Here is a 22283-nt window from a genome sequence, read left to right on the forward strand (position 1 = left end):
ATTTTGTAGGCTTATCATGCTGTACAACATAACAATTGGCTTTCTTGAAAGAGAAACATCTTCCAGAATGTAATGCATAACATTTTTTTCCTCAGGACAAAGATTTTTTGATCAAGAGCTGGCTGTGTGATGGTTATAAATTTGTACGAATGGCCAAGGCCTGTGTGTCTGACAATGCAATTTAGCTTTCCTTTCAGAGAAGCATTTTCCCCTACAGTGTGTCAATGTTAATCCTACGTGAAACCCACAGAGAGGATTTTCACTCAAGAGATGTCGCAAAGAAAGTGAGGAGAGCACCTATCTGTTACCTTTTACAAAGAAAACCAGAGTTCCTCCTAAATGAACAAATGGACCTGTCTCATGTGAGAGAGGGAGGACAAAGGCATTCTCACTTTCAACACCCACGCCATTGCAGCCTCGGGCCTCGACTGCCGCCTAAAGACCAGTAAAACTGTTCAAATGCTTCCTCCACCCCAGAGTCTGGGCTAGTTCCCCCTAATCTCGCACTAGTTGAGACCTCGAGAGGCTGTCACCTTTCCTGTCACGCTCGGCTGCCTGCAGCCCATTGGCCGGCAGCAGATTTATTTCTCCCTGTCAGGGCCAATAGCATGGCGATGTGGCTCAGCCCACTGTTTAGTTACAGTGACAAACATGCTGATTAGAGAGGCCCAGATGATGGATGGCTCCTTGCTGGAGAGCGGCCCAAGTTTTTAGCGGGTCATAATGGGTCTGACACCGCATAGCCCCTTTCTCTCTCTCTCTCTCTCTCTCTCTCTCTCTCTCTCTCTCTCTCTCTCTCTCTCTCTCTCTCTCTCTCTCTCTCTCTTTCCCCACTTTCTCTCTTTCTGTCCTCCCGTGGTGGGGAGACCCCCACCCCCACAGGTTACATTCAAAAGGTCAGGAGTTAACGGGCCAGCCTTGGTGTATTGCCGCCAAATCAAAACGACCCTGTTTGGAGTCATATTTGCCGACACTCCATCATCATCACGGAGACTACGACACCTCTATTCCCTTCTTCCCTGTGGCCTTTTCTCTTGTGACCAATGGCTCCCGCACTGGGCAAACAGGAGGGTACACAACCCGGTTGGCTTATTTAAACTGCCGAGCCTTCTTACTTACTTTTTGCCGCAGTGCTACGCGTACACACAGTGCATGCGTGTGCATGCATATACACACTCAAACACCCTCCTCCGTCTTCTGCAGGCTTTCGCTCTCTTGTGTCGTATTGGATTCGTTCCTGCCAATTGGACTGAGTATGCAACTTGCAGAGTGTGTCGGAGAGTGTTTGGTATTGAATCATGCTTGAGAGGCTGCTCCTTCTGGAAACATAGGTCTAGTGCTTAATCCACCCTGAGGTCTGCAGCTTTCAGACCTTGCTAGAAGCCTGTGCCTCTTAAAACCTCTGGGATGATTTTTGCCAAAGAATGTTTCAGGTGACCTTGACTTTCAAGCCAAGGTTCTTTCACTCTGTGCTCCCTGGCTCACATTTGGCATACACAACGACAGATCCTGAAGTCGTGTCATTGGAACATTTGCCGTCAAGCAGTCAACAATGAGCTGTTTGTTCTTGTGAAGCAACTTCAGTGGGAGTTGATGGGAGCCATCAAGTTGGTGTGTAGTGGAGTTACTGTGTGGCTTTGGGTTTGGAGGACCAGATGTTTAACCTGAATGGTGATTTTTAAATATGCGGTCAGCCAATTCCATGGAGATGGTTCTGGCTTCTCACTGTGGAGTCCAGGTCCTGGGGGCCGCTGTTTTCCAGGCCTATCAGGATGCTGGTGCCCAGGGGCTAGTGAGAGTGTGTGTGTGTGTGTGTGTGTGTGCGTGTGTGTGTGTGTGTGTGTGTGTGTGTGTGTGTGTGTGTGTGTGTGTGTGTGTGTGTGTGTGTGTGTGTGTGTGTGTGTGTGTGTGGTGAAGGTGCAATAGAACAGTGAGGGAAGGCACCTCATTTGTATTCTTTTGGAAACAGATGCTTGCCTGCATTAATGACTTCTAACTAAAACATTCATAAAGTGTTATTGAATTTTAAACAGTGGGGTTAAGAAGTGTGACCTTGGAGGTCTGAAGGTTACAATCTCCTCTCTCTCTCTCTCTCTCTCTCTCTCTCTCTCTCTCTCTCTCTCTCTCGCTCTCTCTCTCTCTCATTCCCTCCCTCCCCTTCCTACACGGCCTCCTCCCCCTTTCCCTCTTCTCCCTCTGTTTGGACGCTCCGGTGACATCACAGCGGCTCCGCTTCAAATTGGATGCAGAGAGTGAGAAGTTCAGCGGTAGCCCAGGGCAGTGAATATTTTTCCATTTATTTAGGCAGGAGGGGGGAGAAAAGAGCAGGACATGCAGACAAAAAAGGAGTAGAATACATTACAGGTTAAGTAATGAGTAATCAAAAAATAGTTCCTTCTGTGTGTGTTTGAATGCACACTCCGTTCAATCTCATGGTTAAGTGAGGCATAACCATGTTTGGGTAGAATCCCCTTTGGATACCTGGGGGGGTCTGATGATTACGCCGAGAGAGAGGTGGAGAAATGGAAAAGTAGGCAGACAAAGCATAACAGCAGTTAAAGTCTGAATCTGGTTTACTTGTCCAAGGCATTTATGTTTAACCCACATAAAATCTGACACAAAGAACTATGCATAAACCACAAACGCAAGTCTAACTCGGCCATGCGCTACAGCTGTTGATATGCAGTGTAAAGGCCTGACTGGTTTCTACTTCTTTTTTTTTTTCATTTAAGGGCCTGAGTGTAATATTTCAGTTTTCCTGAAATACAATATGACCAGTAAATATCAGTAGGGGTTACTGAGTGGTACTGATTGAAACATTGTAAACGATTCGCCCCCTACAGCCGAGCTGGCTAGAGGGTTGTTTTTTTTTGTTTTTTTTTTTGCTGTGGGAAGGCTTGCGATCCCCCCCCCCCCAAGACTTGTCATGCAGCCACAGTCCTCAGCTAGCTATGCAGCAATCACAATAAACTGATATCTACTGATGTTTTTTTTCTAAAATTGCAAATGTTATGCATCAGACTTGCAGGGCATCTGCTACCTTTCTTTCTGAATCTGCTTGTTACTTTTTTTTGTGGGGAGGGGTTTGCCCTTTTTCCCCCCAATTGTACTTGGCCAATTACCCCACTCTTCCGAGCCATCCCGGTCGCTGCTCCACCCCCTCTGCCGATCCTGAGAGGGCTGCAGACTACCACATGCCTCCTCCGATACATGTGGAGTCGCCAGCTGCTTCTTTTCACCTGACAGTGGGGAGTTTCACCAGGGGGATGTAGCGCATGGGAGGATCATGCTGTTCACCCCAGTTCCCCCTCCCCCCCGACCAATGCCCCAACCGAACAGAGGAGGCGCTAGTGCAGTGGCCAGGACACATACCCACATCCGGCTTCCCACCCGCAGACACAGCCAATTGTGTCTGTAAGGAGGCCCGACCAAGCCGGAGGTAACACAGGGATTCGAAGCGGTGATCTGCTTGTTTCATCTATTTTGATTCTTAGTTTTTATTCACAATACTGACCCACAGCGATCAGTGCTCGGATAATTACACATAAACTCTTGAAATAAACTTTTATTGGAAATTCATATTTTTAACAAACAATAGCACAAATTAACCCTGGAGCATATTTGAATAAGTCTCCATTACTTTCCATGCAGGATCATACAACTGACATGCAAGCGTTGCATATTTGACAACCTTAATAGACAGCCCTAAAACAGTCATTCGCAACACAAATAATTATGTAAATAGCGAGGCAGATTGATGAAATTATAACTCCTTTAAAATCAAAAATGCAATAATTTTATGGATTTATTGGGCCAAACTCAACAGAATCAGGCAACAGACTACTGACACATTTCCTTCCTCAGTTTCAGTGCACCTTAGCAAGTTGCAAAATGTTACAGACTGCAGTGCTTCAGCAGCCTTATAAGAAAGTTGGCCCTGAAAAATCAGTACAATAAGCTCAAGCGTAAAGTTTATATCTGTTTTAATGCAAACATCAACTCAGTTATTAAGGTTAATATTTTTGCATTGCCCATGTGAACATGGTGAGTGCACATTGGCTTGGTGTATGCTAGGTAATGTACACTGATCAGCCAAAACATTAAAATCACTAACAGATAAGTGAATAATATTGATTACCTCGTTACAATGGCACCTGTCAAGGGGTGGGGTATATTAGGTAGCAAGTGAACAGTCAGTTCTTAAAGTTGATGTGTTGGAAGCAGGAAAAATGAGCAAGCATAAGGATCTGAGTGACTTTGACAAGGGCCAAATTGTGATGGCTCGATGACTGGGTCAGAGCATCTCCAAAATGGCAGGTCTTGTGTGGTGGTCAGTACCTACCAAAAGTGGTCCAAGAAAGGACAACCGGTGAACTGGCGACAGGGTCATGGGCACCCAAGCCTCACTGATGCACATGGGGAGTGAAGGCTAGCCCATCTGGTCTGGTCCCACAGAAGGGCTACTGTAGCTCAAATTGCTGAAAAAGTTAATGCTGACTATGATAGACAGGTGTCAGAACATACAGTGCATTGCAGCTTGCTGTGTATGGGGCTGCGTAGCCGCAGACCAGTTAGCGCACCATTGATGACCCCTGTCCACTGCCGAAAGCACCTACAATAGGCACGTGAGTGTCAGAGCTGGACCATAGAGCAGTGGAAGAAGGTGGCCTGGTCTGATTAATCACATTTTCTTTTACATCATGTGGATGGCTGTGTGCATGTGCACTGTTTATCTGGAGGAAAGATGACACCAGGATGCACTGTGGGAGGAAGGCAAGTTGGTGGAGGCAGTGTGATGCTCTGAGCAATGTTCTGCTGGGAAACCTTGGGTCCTGGCATCCATGCGGATGTTACTTTGGCACCTAGCTAAACATTGTTGCAGACCAGGTACACCCCTTCATGGCAACGGTATTCCCTGATGGTGGTGGCCTCTTTCAGCAGGATAATGCGCCCTGCCACACTGCACACATTGTTCAGGAATGGTTTGAGGAGCATGACAAAGAATTCAAGGCGTTGTCCTGTCCTCCAAATTCCCCAGATCTCAGGCCGATCAAGCATCATGTGCTGCAAAAACAAGTCCGAGCCATAGAGGCCCCACCTTGCAACTTACAGGACTTAAAGGATCTAATGTCTTGGGCCCAGATACCAGAGGACACCTTCAGAGGTCTTGTGGAGTCCATGCCTCGACAGGTCAGAACTGTTTTGGTGGCAGAGGGGGACCTATACAATATTAGGCAGGTGGTTTTAATGTTTTGGCTGATTGGGGTAGTAGTTGATAGTAGTTTATAAACATGGACCACGTAGAAACTGTTACAAAAAAAAGTGAGTAAAATATATTATTGATCATGGTATTATAATATATCTAACTATGCTGTTTCCATCTGGCCAGGTCTTCCTTTGGAGACAGATCCTCGAGCTTATGACTAAAAAAATACAAACAAATAAACACATTGTTGTCTCACAGACAACAATTTATTATAAATTTATAAATTATTTATTATATGTTATAGATAAATACAGTGTATGTTTTTTTTTTTTGCTGTTCTTGTTGCAAAGGTTGGGGGCCGTGCTCAGGCTCCAACCTCTATCTTTTTGCTTGCTGTTTTTCAGTCAGTTGGAAATGGAGCCACAGTTCCCTCAGTGCAGTCAAATTGAAAAGTATGAGTCACCTCATTCCTCTGCCTGTCCCTCTGCTGACTGACTCTGTGTATTTGTTTGTGTGCGTGTGTGCGTGTGTGTGTGTGTGTGTGTGTGTGTGTGTGTGTGTGTGTGTGGCCACGTGTGGTGGAGAAAGAGGCACGCAGAGAAATCCAGGAAATCCTAGGCTCTGCTTCCATTTCTTGAGAGGATATGTGTTTTCTGTGTGTGCGTGTGTGTGTGTGTGTGTGTGTGTGTGTGGGTGGGTGGGTGTGTGTACTGTGTAGTATGAGTGTTAAGAGTGTTCCAGCTCAGTCCTGGAGTAAAAGCCATGGGGAGGGAGAGAAAGACACACACTCGCAAAGTCATTCACACAACGTATATCACATTTCGCAGCCTGCAATCTCGGAGTCAAACTCACACTCATGTAGCACTTATGGTTCTAATCACCAGATCATTCATGGTATTAACGCTGCACCTTCCAAATGAATTGCAGTCGCACTGAATAAAGGAGGTTTTGGGCTGACTGGGCCAGAGCCTATGGCATCTATGACCAATTCTTATTTGTCTTCCACTCTCCATTCACTTTCTCTCTTCAGTGATATTTGGCCAAATGTATTGGCCCTTGTGTTGGTAAGTCAGTCTGAAGTGCAAGACTCTCAAAACACAGCAAGTGTAATCTGGTGAGAGAGAAAGTGCTAAGCCACCATGAAATAGAAATTGGAGTTTGTTGCCAGGCCCAGTTTGTCTTGTCACCCTGCCAAACCATCTGCATAGACCAGAAGTAACCTCAGAGCAGTCCCTGCTTCTACTCCTATCCGCCATTGACTAAATATTGGGGAGTGACTGACTAACAGGACTCAGTAGCCTCAAGTGGGTGTTCAGGGCCTTAACATCACACTACCTTTCCTTTTCCCTCTTTTTTAGTAGTTGTGAACTGTTTCCTGCAAACTTCCTAAAGAGCCACTTCGGATGGACAGTCCCCCACAGATATGATGGTTGCTGGGGAAACAAAATATTTTCGACATTGGTGTGCCAAGCCTTTTTGCCTGGTGTATTGGTGCTTGAAGAGCTCTATTATACACACAAGGAGACATAGTCCAGAGACTGCTTGTTAAACTGGCCACCCATGCCGTAAATAAGGTAAACACCACAGATTAAAAAAAAGAAAGAAAAAAGGCCGTCTTTTGGCTCTCGGCACAGAGATCCAGCTGCCCGGCTCGAGATGGATTTGATGGCTCTTAATAGTGTCTGCCTCCCTTTAATAATGGCCGGTCTGCAGCGCTTTGCTTTATTGGTCTGTTTGAGTCCGAGCACAGAGCTATTATAAGGGGCCAAAATAGCCCATAAAAGTTGGGCAAAGTCTAATTGTGTGCCAGCCTTATAATATTAAATATTTTGGAATGAGTCAATACTCCACAGCACAAGCAGTTGATATCTAGCCTGCATCTTGGTGGTAATTAACATAATCCAGTCAATATGGTCAGCAACTCTTGAATTGCTCCATTCAAAGACCTACAGTGATGATTGGCCACGATGTTTAATCTCCCATTGGTCCAGTCTAATATATCGCCAACAGTTCATTCTTCATTTCAGGGTCCTACCCAAGGAGGTGAACTTTATTTCACGCTAGCATTACATGCTTGGCCATGAAATGATTAGCATAATGGCCCCATGCTCGCATGTGACTCATATCGATGGTGGAGCAGAACGGCATATCAAGAAGGGCTCCATAATCACCATAATTATAATTGAAGATGCAATTACTGGTATTATTGCCATATTAGTGTTGATTGTGTTTTGCACATTTACCGTTGCTGGCTGAGCCCCATAAAAAGGAGAGGGGGAAGGTGGGATGTGAAGGAAATTGAGCTGTCCTTAAACCATTGGCCCTGATGATGTTAATTCTCAACTTCTTCTGACACAGCTTCCTCGACCTCTTCCCCAAGGTCAACATATCTTTAATAAAAGTTAATAAGTGGAAATGCGGTGAGCTAACACTCTCAGCACCCACCTAACCTTCCACCCGTATCTCCCCCCAGACGTGACTAAATTAGGCGTCTCACCAGACCCACTTTCGCTGTTCCTCTCACATTTTTGGGGGTGACGTTTGAAAAGCAGCAAATTGCTTTCTTATGCAGGGTGTTTGTTCTGCAGACAGCCTCATGTTATTTATCTGGCCCGCTTTGATTGGAAATTCCATCGCAGTGGCCTGGGGTTTGGTGAAAACTGCACTTAGATAATGTCTGAAGGGTTTCATTGAAGGGTTTCATCCAGAATGAAACCCTTTAGTTTAATTTTTATCGCTCTTCCTCTTCTTCACCTTCTTAGTCCGTTCAGGACATGGGCATGAGGACTTATGCCTGCCTGGAATCTTTCAAGACCACTTCAGGGACCGCTTTGTTTCTCTTAAACATCCTTCGTTTAGAGCTCGTTTTGGCACTTCAGGAGGGGCTTTGCACTTTCTTAGACCTGTCATATTGTCATGATTATGGTAAATGTGTCTCTCTTGTTATTAATTCACTGTTATTTTGCATCATTAGGTGAGGGACTCTGTGCCATTTACCGCGTCCTGTCCCATTTCATTTTGTTGGATGCCCTGAGGATGAAAGTGCAGATGATTCAGTAGTGTGTTTTCACACACACTTGCATGTGTGAAAAATAGGTTGCTGTGCTCTTTGTATGTATGATAGGATAACCCACTTTATTTGTGAATGTACAGTATGGCTATGCAGGCTTAATTGTAAAATTGTGTGTGTGTGTGTCTACACGCATGCACATGTGCATGGAAGCATGTAAGGCAGCATACCTTGTGTGCAGCCACAGTCAAGGCCTCAGGCCCTGTTTGCACTGGGTGACAATAACCCCTTTTATTCTGCCTCTGCCTTCACCAATGTTTTGATTTCTACTTAAAGTTTTATGTCGGTGCCCTCCCTCAAGGGTGCCATTACCTTGTATGCTAATAGAGCTATGCATATTCTATTACTGCTGTCAGGGCAAGATAAGGGACACATTCAGCGAAGGAGCACTTAGGGGCCAATGAACCCAGCGAGGGGTCCTGCTGCTCCTGCATTATCAGTCATCTTCACATTTGAATGGAGCTGGCTTATGGGTCCTCTCTGCCTCCTCCCTGTCTCTTTCTCTCCCTCTTCCCTTCTCTCTCTCTTTCTCTTTCTCGCTCTCTCTATGTCTCTCCACAGCAATGACTAAGGACCCTCTTCCGTAATAATCAGTCAATGGGAAACTGCCTGATCCCTATCTTACACTCATGGTCTCACAGACCCACATAGGCGTACACAAGCAAGTGCGCATGCATGCATGCATGCACGCACACACGCACGCACGCACGCACGCACGCACACACACACACACACACACACACACACACACACACACACACACACACACACACACACACACACACACACACACACACACACGCACAGCTGCAGGCTCAATCTCAGCCAACCACAAAGAATGCAAGTGCAGGGCAATAACAGTAACACTGTCACACACAGAGACAAACATGTCTCATTTGGGGTCAGTTTGGACGGAGCTAAGTACGTCTTTATTTTCAGACTGACTGAAGTCTTCTCTCCCGCATAATGGTAATGAAGCCATATGGTATGTGGAATTGGATTACTAACAAATGTTCCATACCACCGTCTCTCCTCTGGTAGTACTTTTTCATCCCCCGACCCCCCTCCCCACGCTCTCTCACTCTCTGCCCCCTCTCCCCTGTGTCGCTGTCCCCAAATAAAGTCAGCCATTTCAAATTGGAACAGCATGTTGTCTAGGAGTGCGCACCTCATTTATAAGATTAAATTAAAAGCCAGCCATACTCCGATGGCATTTCTGCAATGATGGGGGGGGGGGGGGGACCCATTTCAGCTGCACACAATCATCTTCCTGTCATGTGATTTGCCAGTTCCTGGTGGTGACACCTTCTTCCTGTCACCTGCTTTGACGTGTCAAATGCCACACCTAAGCCCCCAAAGCTAATAATACATCCATGGTTATGAAGTTTCCCCCCCCCTTCTTTTTAGTACAATCATCCTCTGGCCCTTTTAGTGCTTGTTACAAAGTAGCTAAACATGGTTACAGGTTAGTGCCTCTAAACAGGCAGGATGAAGATATAAGAAGATATATAACACTCTAACTTTAAAAGGCCTTGCAAATTATGCTCTATAAATGGAGGAGGCGGGGGAAATTCTCATTTTGCTGTCTACCTAAAAACAGATGAACCTTTTATTGAAAACGTGGAAGCGATTAGTTTAAGGGGCGTCTTTTAGTGTAATTCCCAAATGAAACGAGCAGGCCTGTATTTACGAAGCCCATAGCACAAAGAAGGGAGCTCTTAATGAGGCAATTAAGCCGAGGGGTCGAGAGACTTTGATCTAGAGCGCAGTGATTTTTACAAAAACATCGCACAGTGATAGATACTCATAACTCAGGGGCCTTAATTGTGCTTAATTTGTTTGGAATAGGAATGTGCTTTCAATTAGAGTGTGGATTTGGGCCTGCGTGTTTAAAGGAGGCTGTCAGGGAAAATTAAGAAGTAGTTTGGTTTCTCCCCTGCGTTACTGTTTTTTATCATGGCCAGGGAGAGAGGAAAAGGGAGACGGCGAGAGAGAGAGAGAGAGAGAGAGAGAGAGAGGGTAAGACAGATGGATGGATAGACTGAACAGAGGGCAGAGAGAGGTAATTAAACGCCAAACACAGATCTCTTCACAGGAAAAGAGGGATGGATGGATGGATGGCTGGCTGGATCGATGGATGGATGTGCTGGTGAAGGAAGGAAAAAACTGACCAGGAGCAGGGGAGGAAATTAAAGTTGTATGGGTTTGCCTGGATTTCCCTCTGGTTGGGCTGTCTGGCGCAGCACTGAACATCTTGCTTGTTTAATACTGTTTAGTGATGCTAGTGTCATGGCCAAAACCATTATTAGCCAGGTCGGGTAATCAGGTAAAGTTTGCTGAAAGCATTTCAGTTAGATGCAGTTTGACATGCTGGTATCTACCGCTTGTTTTAAATTTGGCATTTATAAAAGCATAAACCAACATTTTGTTGTAATTTCATAAAGGCTACTTGCTCCTGGTTACACTCATTAAGCTGTTTTAAAAATCTGGCATTAGTCAGTGCTTGAGAGACAGAGAGAGAGAGAGGGAGAGAGAGTCGGAAGTAAAATATTGTTCTCGTTCAGCCATTTCTTACAATTGGCAAGTATTTTTCATGGTACATTGTTTGACCTATTACGGATGGAACCACAGAACCAATGTTAATATCATATCCGTGCTAACAACTGGTGGTGAAAATACTTCCAAGGACTACTATGGGGTGGGACTTCCCTCTTTTCTACATTACATGGGAATTAATTGAAACTGAGCCGCCCCAGCTCACACAGAAAAAACAAAATAACAATGCAAAGGAAATGTTAAATTCAACAGGATTTACTTTTATATTGCAGTCCAGAAGTGAAACCTGTTAGGTTTTGATTTGAACCTATGATGGGAAACGTATGCATAAGGATGAGTGATAGTATGAATAGTAGATATGCAAGGGGGCAATAGTTTTAGTGTCTTTATGTGTCCTCCATTCTCTGGGTCTCTGTGTGTTCGAGTTGTGTGTGTCTGTGTGTGTTTGTGTGTGTAGTTCCATCTCAGGCCATGCGTGTCATGAATGCATGTGAATGCAGGTTATGTATTATGGGGGGCCCTCATACTAAATGCCTGGTCTGGACTCAGTCAACAACTACAACTCAAATCACTGTGACATGACTCTTACTGGGCCTCCAGTATCTACCAATCACACATGGTGTGTGTGCGTATGTGTGTTATGAGGTGTATGTGTGTGATTGGGTGCTCCTACAGATGGAGAAATTCCTCCAATATGAGGACATTTTGCTGGACTTCAGCATTTTAAGATGCAGTTTGTCAGATTTAGGGTTTTAGTTACAATTTAGGTCAGATAATGGTTAGAGCTCGGTACATAGTGGAGCGGGTTCAGGTTAGAGTTTGCTGTTTAGAATTGGACCCAGTCAGCTGAGGCCTTCACAGTTATGTGATTGTATACATTGGAATGTGGGTCTGTTTTTGTATGTGTGTATCTGTTTGAGCATCTATGACGTTTTGCTCTCCTCTTTAGTAAATGGTCAAGTCAATTGTATTTGGATAGCCCAATATCACAAATGAAAAATTTGCCTCAAGGGGCTTTACAGCAACACAACATCCTGTCTTAGACCCTCGCATCAGATAAGGAACAACGCTCTAAAAAAAAAACCTTTAACAGGGAGAAAAACATAGGAAGAAACCTCAGGGAGCGCAACAGAGGAGGCATCTCTCTCCCAAGATGGACAGACGTGCAATGGATGTTGCGTTTACACAATTTACAGAATACAACAGTGAAAGAGGATAACAGAGTTATAAAATATGTGAAGAATAATATGAAGAAGATGCCAAGCAGTGTCCAGACGCCACCGGAACAGCCCAGGACCAGAGCCACGCAACCAGCATCACCATTGTAAAAAAATAAAAAATTAGTCACACATCTTAGTGAGAGAAGGATATAACATTAAAACAGGATAAAAAAATTATATGTATTCATAAGATATATATTAAAAAAATGTGATGAGGAGGATGCCAAGCAGTGTCCAGGTGGTGACCACCGTCACCATGGAAACCTGAGAGGAGAACAGACTGCACATGCACACAAGGGAGACTCACATCACACCATTCACACACACCGAAGAATAGAAAGGAGACATATGGTGACACATTTCGTTTTTTTCTTTGCAAAAGGAAATGCGGTGTTTGTAACTCCTACAGATAAAGGTTGCCCCTACCAGGGGCAACCCCCCCCCCAAAAAAACAATCTTTAACCTTTAGTTATGAAGCCTCTTAAATTATAAATGAGTCACTAGCATTGGCACAGACTGAGTCATCTCTACAATGTTTTTTTTTCTTTCATTTCTCATTTCCTTGTGGCACAGTCTTATCTCATCACCAGCAGGGAGACGTCGGATGAATCTTTTTGAGGCAATCTTTAGCAAACGGTCTACCTGGCATCATACAGACCTGTAGGTATAACTCAAAGATGCCTTAAAATCATACTTTGTGAAGTTAGATAATTTATAAAATTCATATTACAGCCACCAGTTAATCAAAATTGTCAACAAAGATGGCTAAAACATTGCAGCCAAAAGTTGTGTAAATGTTCCATATACACAGAGATGGCAACATGGCAAAGACACAAAAGTAGCAGGGCTATGTCCAAACACCCATACTACTCTGTGACATGAAATTGGTATGCAGCACATTTACCAAGTGTAGTACACAGATTGTGTTGCGTAAGTCCATGTGAACTACAGCAGCAAGAATTTCTGGGTATGCCACCATTGTTATCAAACAGACATAGATGCCCCATAATCAGAGATTAAAGTGGGCCGGAGCTACCCGGATCCCGACACAGGCACTTCCCCTCCTCCCCCAAGTCAACCGGAGCTGAGATCCGGCACTCTAGACAGGAGTAATTTCAACCATTTTGTCACAGTAAAATTTAAAACAAAAAACATGATGCAGCCAATTCACAAGAATTACAAAATAAATCGCAAATAAAGTCGTTCTTCTATTTTTATACTACTTTACTTTTTCTAAAAGTTTGAATGATATCGCGTCCTCACGTGACCCGCACCTGCCTGCTGTCTGGCTTCACCAGACTTGACATCAAAAGAGACTGGCTTCACACTCACGGGTCAGGGTCAGTTCACCGCACCAGGCAGACAAGACTCGAGAGAGCGTCGACCTGCTACCTGCACTATTATCTTGGATTGGGGGGCATAAAGAGCGAGTATCTTCAGTGTATTTCCAATAGTATTTCCAATAGTTTTGTCTAGCTCTGCTGTGGTTTTCATTCAAGCAACTAATGTTAGCGAACGTAACGTTAGCTAGCTAGCTAACTAGCTATCTTCCACCCGGTAACGTTGCTAGCTAGTTGCTGACGTTGCTGGCTAGTTGTTTGAATGCTGCTAGGCAAGCTAACTATCGGTAGCGTCCGGTAACGTTACCGGTATCTAGCTAGTTATGTTTGTCCAACCTTAGCTCTGGCCATGCAATATTTTCATTCAAATAACTAACTAGCTATCAAACGTTAGCTATTATTAGCTAACAATGCTAACGTCGGGACTACTGGACCAGTGGTTAGCTAGCCTAACGTTAGCTAGCTACCTATCACTCCCGCACTTTTGCCCACCTCTAATACAGAGATCCCCCACTTACCAAATCCCACTTTAACCCCTGCCCATAATGAATAAATAATGATTAACAGCCATAAGTTGTAATTCTGTAAGATGGACCGTCACTCTTCCGTTGCTTCGGCTTGATTGGTTAGTGTTAGAGATTATCGATAGAATTGATCTATACATATAGATCTATACATACATACATACATGTTACCACTCTAGATGAGAGCGCAACCAGAAGCAGATGCAAGTTTCACAGGTGGGCAGATTTTAGTTCAAACTGGTAGACGATACAAACGTGAGAGACAAGAGAGGGGTTCTAGACAAAGAGTATAACTACTGTAGAGGTAGCAGCTTCGGATGTAAACAACCAACTAGCACTGAATTAACTAAGGGCAGAGCTTAAATACACAGTGTGGTGATGAGATGATAAACAGCTGAGTAGAGGGATGATGAGGCGCAGCTGTGAAGAGTCTGGTAAGAAGAGAGAGGGAGAGAAAGAGAACCCCAATAAATGGCCCGTGGGTCAGACCTGGCCTGCGAGAGCCAAATGTCTGGCCCATGCCAACCCATTGGCACTAATGCACCTGTCATAACATGTGAAATAAAGTGTGCAACATGTGAAATAAAGTGCGTGCTGCTCTACTTCAGTTTGACCTCACACCGTACACTTGACCAATGCCATAGAGAGAGCGTAGATGTTAGGCGTACTCCGCCCTCTCTACGGTCCTTAACTAGACAGCACCACTCACCAGCTAAGTCACAGATAATCAATAAACCGCCCTAAGCCAAGAACATAGTCTACGCAAAAAAGTGGGAAGTCGATCAGGAAAACCGTCAGTTCAAACCTGACTGGACTGATCAGTTTTGTTTTATTTTACCGGACCACACCAATGCCAAACCGACATGCTTGATATGCGTGCAGACTGTAGCTGTATGCAAAGCAGATACTCTCAAGCAGCACTTCAACACTATGCATGTTGCCAGTTTTAATGCCAACTACCCTACAAAATCAGATGACCGCAAACAAAAAATAGCAAATTTGATATCATTCAAGCACTCCGTTTCTACTATTTGTAAATCAACATCTGCACAACAGAGTGCAACAGCTGCATTAATGAATGTTTCATGGAACCTTGCTAAATCTAAGAAGCCATTCACTGATGCTGAGTTGATTAAAATGTGGGCAGTTGATATGGTTGGTGAAGTTTGAAGTCATGATGAGAAAAACAAGAAAACATTGTGGAGCTATTAAAGTAGGTGCCATTGTCGGCTCACATGGCAACAAGAAGAGTAGAACTTTAAGCGGAGGAATCCAAAGGAGTTGAATCAAGTGCAACTGGACTTGGTATATATCCGTGAAGACGTTTCGCCTCTCATCCAAGAGGCTTCCTCAGTTCATGCCTTTCTGACTAAACGAAGCTAGTCTGACTGGCTGGTGATGAGACTCAGAATTTATCCTCTTGGAGTCGTTGTCAGACCTATAGATGTCCATGGCTCTTTGTGTCCCTTTGTGTCCCTATGAGCCATGGACATCTATAGCTCTGACAACGACTCCAAGAGGATAAATTCTGAGTCTCATCACCTGCCAGTCAGACTAGCTTCGTCTAGTCAGAAAGGCACGAACTGAGGAAGCCTCTTGGGTGAGAGGCGAAACGTCTTCACGGATATATACCAAGTCCAGTTGCACTTGATTCAACTCCTTTGGATAACCATGACCTGGATGAATGAGAACATTCACAGACATAAGCGGAGGAATGTTTTTTTCCAATCTACTCACTGATTTGAAGAAAGCAGAAGCCATTACTAGCAATAGACTCATCCTTTGACTGAACTGATATGGAAGAACTATCTGTGTTCGCAAGATTTTTTGATGGGGAGACCTTTCGGGAAGAGCTCATTTGTTTGCTTCCTCTGCCTGGGTGCACAACTGGGGAAATCATCTTTAATGAATTAACACAGTTCTTTGAAAAGAATGGCTTGGATGTGAGCAAAATTGTGTCTGTTGTCACCAATGGGACTCCGTCAATGGTGGTACAACACAAGGGCTTAGTATGCAGGCTTGCTGCTGTTAACCCAGCATTCTTAGCATTTCATTGCATTATTCACAGATCACTTTTGTGCACTAAACTGTGTGGGGAAATGAAAGAGGTGATGGATACTGTGAAGAGACTGGTAAATTTCATTCCCGAGAGTTAGTCTGCAACATCGCCTTTTCAGAGCATTGCTGGAGGAAATGTCAGTGGAACACAAGGATCCTTTGCTGCATAATGATGTCAGCTGGCTGAGCAAAGGCCGTGTGTTGGAGAGGGTTTGCGTCCTGTGCAATGAGCTTGTCATTTTTATCTGAACTGCAGAGCCAAAAAGCCCAAGAATGTCAGAGGTTTGTAAGTGACATTAAGGTGATGGCATATGTCATTTTTTTGTGTGACACCATGTCTCATCTAAATCACCTTAATCTGCAATTACAAGGCAAGAACCACACTGTTGCAGACATGTACGAGACAGTTGAAGCTTTCCGGTCAAAGCTGAACCTTTTGGAGAGAGACATTCATGGGAGAAATTTGCACTTTCCATGTCTGCAGCAGCATTGTGAGAAGAACGAAATGCGAGAGGATCCAGCGATCAAGAATTTCGTAATGAGCCTGGCAGAAAACTTCCAAAAATGATTTGAAAGCTCCCCTAAACTCTCAGGTGACATCCTCCTCTTCCTGAGACAACCGTTCTTTGTTTTGGCTGATGACCAGTGGACTGCAGTGGTACCTTCCATATAGGAGGCAACTCTTCAGATGGAAGTCTTGGAGATGGGAACATCTGATTTGCTCAAAGCACAAAACAAGAAAGTTGGGGTGAGTGACTTTTGGATCAACGTGGTTCCCCAAGCTTGATTCAAAAACTTGAGAGCTATTACAGTGCTCCTACTCACAAGTTTCCCCTCCATGTACATATATGAGTCATAATTTTCTTCAGTGAACTAGATCAAGAACCATGAAAGAAACAGTCTCCAATGCACATCTTGGCCAGTGCCTCAGGCTTGCCACAACAGAAAACAGGCCCAACATCAGAAGGATTGCCTCATCCCATCACTCTCACTTCTCTCACTGATTGATGAATAAACATCCATTTATTTTTGTCCATTTGCCTATAATTAAATGGTTGGTTTTGGTCTTATTTTGTTTCAAGAGTGAATTTATTTTCTTGTGTGACCCTCAACACAGGATTTGAGAATTCCAAGTATAAATTATTACTACTACCACCACCACCACCACTACTACTACTACACTACTACTAATGATAATAATAATAATAATAATAATAATAGTAATAGTAGCAACAAAAACATCCATCCATCCATTATCCAAGCTGCTTATCCTGAGCAGGGTCGCGGGATGCTGGATTGACTATCCCAGCAGTCATTGGGCGGCAGGCGGGGAGACACCCTGGATAGGCCGCCAGTCCATCACAGGGCCAACACATTCACACATAGGGACAATTTTAGTATGGCTGATGCATCTGACCTACATGTCTTTGGACTGTGGGAGGAAACCCACAGAGACACGGGCAGAACATGCAAACTCCACACAGAGGACAACCTGGGATGACCCTCCAAGGTTGGACAACCCTGGGGTTCGAACCCAGAACCTTCTTGCTGTGAGGCGACCACGCTAACCACTGCACCACCATGCCACCCCAAACTGAAGTTAAAGCACCAATATTTTCTAACATCACTTATTATTTTAATTATCATGCTTTTCGAACTGTTTCGTACTACTGAAAAAACAAACAAACAAACAACATAAACGTATCAAGGACAGAATGCAAGGAGCTAGTTCAGCTTCCCTCAGCAGATCTTTTTTTCTTATACTCATTATGTCATCAGATACACTCCTTTACATACTGCCTGTCGTATCATATCATCAAAATATGAAACCCCGCCCACCCCACCATCAAGCCCACCATCAAGCAACAACAACATCTGCACATGAAATAACTTTTGCTGGCACAATGGAACCCCCCCCCCCCCGATGTCTTAGCCCTTGGCTTGGCATGCATGACATGATTTGGCCCTTGAGGAAAACTAATTGGGGAACCCTGCTATAGGTTTTAACCTACTAGTCTTGTTTACCTGCTCTACCAACTGCATCTGTGTTGTGTGTGGTTGCGTGCCCGCCATGTTTTCTGAGGAGATTTCAAGTAGGCAACTTTTGGAAAATGGGCAAGTTAGGTGGCAAATGCTTTAACTGGTACCGAATTAATTAACTAGATCGTTTCAACTACAGGATCATGGATACACATTGATTTGACTGATTTATTTTAATGTGCAATAAAAAAAAATAACAACACAAGGTTGCATTGCATTGCCTCTGGTACAATGAGGTATTTATCTTAATCCTTTTTTAAACTGGTTGTACTGTACACGGTTCTATGTAGTTTTTACCTGTTTGAGGGCCATGTAGCCGTGGTCTGTGTAGCAGCTTCAGTTGGTTATAATGAACAGTTCCGCTGCAGCAAATACGTCGCGCCGCGTCCGTGCCTGGTGTATTTAGGCCATACTATAATACACTATAATACGATGGTGTTGACAATGGATCATGAAAAAGATTCCAATAATAGCTGAAATATTTAATTTACCGGACAGTTTTAAGAGCACGATTGGTTCACAATGTTATTTTTGGTTTGTTTCAGAATTAGCTGATGGGATTTCTCACTCTTTGATTGCGACCTGTAAACTTTACCCTCAATTGCAGTCGCACCCGGCGGCCCGAAGTTCACACAAGCCAGTGTTAATTTTAATATTATGAATGTATCCCTCCACCGCATACTGTAACCCCTTCTGCTTTGCATGGGATGATATGAAGGGGGAATTACTTCAAAATACATCACTGATTTTCTCTGAGAATGTGCTGATTTCTTTCTTCGTGTTTTGGTGTTTTCTGGCTACTTCCTGGATGGTTCTTAAAAGCTTGATGGATGTAGGAACAGTAACTAAGGGGAGGGGGCTTTTTCCAAAAGGTCAGTTGGACATGACTGCAGTGTTTTGGCCACCGGCTCCATCTAGCCATTGGTAAGCCATTAACATTTGTATATGTGTCATAATTATTTATGACCTACTATTTTATCATCCATTAAGGTGTCAATAGGTTAAATAATAACACTGTTGTTATTTAATCTTCCCCTTGATGAAATAGTATGTATTTAGTGTCAACCAACCTGTTAATTGGGAGCATTCATCAGCTTTAACAGTAGATGCCCAAGTCCATGTTGTTTAGATTACAGAAGCCATTAGATCCCATTATACTCTGAAAAACATGTGGCATTGTTACTGAAAGTCAATGATCATCATTAACCATCACAATAAAACAGCTGTGTATTGAATCATTACCAAAAGTACTTGGAAAGTAATGCTAAATGTTGAATTTGCACCTCCCATTTGGTTTTGACTCACTACTGCCATCCAAAGTAAAGAGGAAAAATAGCATACTACCGATTATAATGTTAATTTGTCAATAAAAACAATATACAGGTTTTTCACACAAATATACTGGTTTGATAAACGTTAACTGTTTGCCTGTGGAGTCTGCTTTTAATGATTTCCTAGATCGAACGGGACCAGTGGGACTCTGTATCTAAGACAATGATCAGATGAATGGACAGTAATTTTAGACTGACTAAAGACAATAACATAAAATAAGGAAAACATTAAATAACGCCAGTGTTATCCTTAAATAATAAAAGGTTCAAAAGCTATTTCATGTCATCAACCATTTTAGCTCTGCCCAGTATTCTTAAATGCTATTAGTTTTATTTAATAGTAGTATTCGAGCAGCATTGCTCAGGAGGTAGAATGGGTCATATAGTAATCAGAAGGTCGTAGGTTCGATCCCTGGCTCCTCCAGAGAGCATGTTGCAGAGTCCTTGAGCAAGACACTGAACCCCTAACTGCTCCTGATGAGCAGGTTGGCACCTTGCATGGCAGCCTCCACTATCAGTGTATGGATGTGTGCATGAATGGGTGAATGTGAGGCATACATTGTAAAGTGCTTTAACTGGTCAGTAGACTAGAAAGGTGCTATATAAATGCAGTCCATTTACCATTTACTAGTGGTGTGATTTTTTTCATGTCTTGAGTGACTATTGCTGAGTTTTATTTAACCTATTTTCTATATTGCCTTGCTATGTATCTTCAGAGAGAAGTGGGAGAGACAAGAGGATCAAAAAAGCAGTTGAAGTATGTAAGAGTGGTCAGTGCCTTCTCCTTCTCTTGGAAAAAGAAGAGAGACCTTGCAGCAGCTCAAGAGGAGGTCAAACTACCCTAACACAAGATAGTCAGAGTTGCCTACAAGATGGGGGGGGGGTCACATCAAAAGATGGTGGAGAGAGTGTTGGAACAAGAGAAGGCCATCCCACAGGTCTTGTCAGCTGACAAAAAGATCAGGTATTTGGTTCCCACGTGGCAGAATATTGATGTCCTTGAGTTATTCCACAAGGCACTGAATCCACTTCTAGACTTCACCGATGCCCTCTCTGGGAAAGAATATGTCAGTATATCTTACCTCAAACCAGATCTGCAACTTTTCAGTGAGGAGGTGTTGAAGCATGACAGTGATTAAAGTGAGCTAACCAAAACCATCAAGACAGTGGTCATTGAATATTTAAACAAGAAATATGATGACATGATCACTGATGTCCTCCTGGACATGGCATCTCTGGTGGATCCTAGATTCAAGACAAAGTGCATAAAGGAGGAGAAGATTGACACAATGAAAGCCATAGCCCTGACTGAGATGTTGGAGAAGGGAGGAGCCACAGAAGCAGGAGCTGAGGGAGGAGCTGCTGCAGCTACACCTACAACCCTACCAGCAAAGCAGAAGACAACGCTGGGAAGTTTAAAAAAAATAAAACAAATCTTAGACTAGCACCACGTCAGGTCTTACAGAACAGCAGGCTACTGAAGCTGAACTGACCTACCTGCTAGCTCCTGATGCAGACAGTGAGACCAATCCCCTGGCATAGTGGGAGATCCATGGAACATCCTTTCTAGGGCTGTAGTCAACCAAAGAAAATATTGGTCAGCTGAAATCGTACCATCTCTTCAACCAATCGATTGGTCGCGGGGGAAGAAACATGCATGTTATTATCTCTGGATTAACTAAATTAGGCACAGTGCACTGAGTGCACTCTGGTAGCCTTATTAGCCTAAATTAATCATAAATGAACATAAAAAGCTAGTATTTGCAGCATATTAAATCATTTTTGATGGAATTATTTTATACTGAAATGATAACACTGAGCCGACCAGTATGGCGTGCACCTGCCCATAGTCATATGATTTCTGAAAATAGAACTATATCAAGTCTTGAGGAACTATTGAGGAATATACAAAATAAATATTTTTGTCTTATTTGATAATAATAATAATAATAAACAGGACCCTCCACTATCACTCCAGCCCACACTACACACTGTGATGTCCAACCCCTAACATAGAGCTACATGGGTGTGATCTCAAAAACACAAAATAGTGTATTAACTTAAAGCGTTTACTCTTAAATACAAAAGGCAATTCCATTTTTAAAAAGAACATTTATCAAACAAACCAGCTCAAGGTGAGATGAATTTAGGCCACATAAAAATCTTATAACAGCCATTTGGATGTTGAATCATCAACAAGCTCAGACTGGCAATCTGGCAACTCTGGCAAATGCCAGATGGATTGGCCCACTAGTGGTCCGCAAGGCCAGCAATGTGGGGAAAAAGTGTGGGTTGGGGGAATCAACCTGCCGGCCACGGCCCCACTCTATGTTGGAACAGCCCATCTGATTGGGGGGTTACACGGTCCCAATTGCCAATAGTCTACTGTCTACCTATACTGTAAGGCAGGTTCAGGAAGTACTACCCTCATCCTCCACCCACCCCTTCAAGTGGATACATCCATCCATGTAATGTCAGAGGTCAAGCGGGAAATAATGAAATCAAGAGAGAATGAGTGGAAACTAAAAGTTATAAGTTCAAAATAAAGCTATAGCCTGAAATGGATAAAGGTCCCAAAAAGCTAAAAGGTGGAGCAAAAAAGGTCGGAGAGAAAATAAAAACTCGAGGCTGATTCTGCAAAATATTTTAAGTTAACACATTTATTAAAAAAAAAAAAAACCCCACTGCCACGCAAAACCCCGTTAGCATGCCTAGCTGCAGTGATAACAGTAACAGTATTGGACTGGGATACAAATTCCTCCTGACCCTCTCTGTTATGCAAGTGGCACACGAGCACAGTTTTTCAACTTTAAATTTTATCAAGGATAGATTACAGAGCACTACATCGCAAGAGCATCTTGAAGCATTCATGCTTATGGCTACAGAAAAAGACATTCTTATGGCTTTGGACACTGATTGAATAATCGACAGGATGGCA

This window comes from Lampris incognitus, chromosome 2, assembly GCF_029633865.1.
Source record: "Lampris incognitus isolate fLamInc1 chromosome 2, fLamInc1.hap2, whole genome shotgun sequence".
In the NCBI taxonomy this organism is placed as follows: Eukaryota; Metazoa; Chordata; class Actinopteri; order Lampriformes; family Lampridae; genus Lampris; species Lampris incognitus.